At 47.0% G+C, this 1,828-nt stretch overlaps 1 pseudogene; it reads right to left on the minus strand.

The window, feature by feature from the left end:
* Window positions 1-575: 575 nt before the first annotated feature.
* LOC124973394 (olfactory receptor 2AJ1-like) lies at window positions 576-1,517 on the minus strand (annotated as a pseudogene).
* Between the last annotated feature and the right edge of the window lie 311 nt (window positions 1,518-1,828).

Below are 1,828 nucleotides of genomic sequence, written 5' to 3' on the forward strand. Positions count from 1 at the left end.
GGACACTCAGTCCTCCATCAATGGGACTGATCCTGCAGGGGCACACAGGCAGCCCACTCCCTTGGAAGTCACCAGGAGGCCATAAGCAGCATGGTGGAGGACATCACTGCAGAATCCACCATCCACTGCAGCATTGAGTGACGTTCCATTTCCATCTTATTGTTCAACTTCTGTGACAACCTTGAATAACCTCAGTGATGTCTGCCTGTTGTTATTTCTCAACAAGGCACATCCCAGTAAGTGAGTCTAAGTACCAAGCAACACCAAAGGAGAAAGTCATGCAGTTGGTACAGGGAATCACACTGGGAGGACCAGGGAAGCTAGTTATAGGGAGCACTAGAAGAACCTGGGACCACGTAGTTGCTGATAGGAATGCAGTCTTTCTACAACTCTTGGAAACAATCACTAAATGTAATGAGACACAACTTTTGCTTGCTTTACTCATGCAACATGTTTATGATAGTTCAACTGAGTGCTCCAGTAATAAAACTTTGAGTTTAACCTAAGAACAAACATGAAGACACAGCACTCCGGCTCATGATTGAAAGAATACAATCTTCAGGCATATTTCCTGTTCAATTTTTATGCAGGAATCTACTTCTGAGCAGGCTCTTCAGGGCCGTCAGGACGTCTTTGTTCTGGAGACTGTAGATGACAGGATTGAGGGTGGGTGTGACGATGGTGTAGAATATTGCCAGGAACTTGTCCTGGCCTGGGGTGTGGTATGACTTGGGTCTCGTGTAGGTGAAAATGAAGGGCCCATAGTACATTAGGACCATGACCATGTAGAAGGAGCAGGTGGAAAAGGCCTTCTTCCATGCCTCGGATGACTTCATCTGGAAAATGGTGAGAAGAATCTGCACATAAGATGCACAGATCATGGAGAGAGGGATCAGCAGGAAAATAATGGCATTCACATCAACCCCTCATTCATAGCATGAGGTGTCTGCACAGGACAACTTCACCAAGGCAGGAAGTTCACAGAAATAGTGATCGATCACCCTAGAGTTACAGTAAGGGAAGTGGAGGACCAGCCCTGTGTGGATGGTGGCATTGAGGGTCCTGACAAGCCAGCACCCCGCAGCCAGGAGCACACTGACTCTCTCACTCATGAGTACCGGGTAGCGCAGGGGGTGGCAGATGGCCACATAGCGGTCACAGGACATGGCAGCCAGGAGAAGGCATTCACTGCCCAGCATCAAGAGGGACAGAAACAACTGGGTCCCACAGCCTGCGAAGGAAATCGCTCTGCTGCCTGACAGGAAGTCAGCGATCACCTTGGGAACGATGTTGGAAATGTGCATTATGTCCATGAAGGAGAGGTGGCTGAGCAGGAAGTACATGGGGGTGTGCAGGCATGGATCCCTGTGGATGAGCAGGATCATAAGCGTGTTTTCCATCAGGGCCATGATGAAAACGCCAACCAGGAAGGAGAAGGAGACCAGGCTGGAGTGGGAAGTGGAGAAGAGCCCCAGGAGGATGAAGTCAGTGCTGGCAGAGAGGTTGTCAGGTCTCATGCTGAGGGTTCATATTTAACCAAACATTTTGTAAAAATGGCAGTATAGTGAAACACACATTATGACCTCATGAACATACATGACTGCCTGACCCCTGCGACCTGCAATATGTGTGATCAGAAAAATGAGAAATTACACTCTATTCGTGTATGATTTATGAAAATGTATTCATGTCTTCTGTCATGTGCAACTAAATAGAACAAATAAAATTTAAGAAAAAATGATTAAACAAATGCATGATCACTGAAGTATGAAGGCCACGAAGGAAAAGTAGATGAATCCTAGTGACATGCACCTGTGTTTCAGAAACA

The sequence above is a fragment of the Sciurus carolinensis genome (genome assembly GCF_902686445.1).
Source record: "Sciurus carolinensis chromosome 19 unlocalized genomic scaffold, mSciCar1.2 SUPER_34, whole genome shotgun sequence".
In the NCBI taxonomy this organism is placed as follows: domain Eukaryota; kingdom Metazoa; phylum Chordata; class Mammalia; order Rodentia; family Sciuridae; genus Sciurus; species Sciurus carolinensis.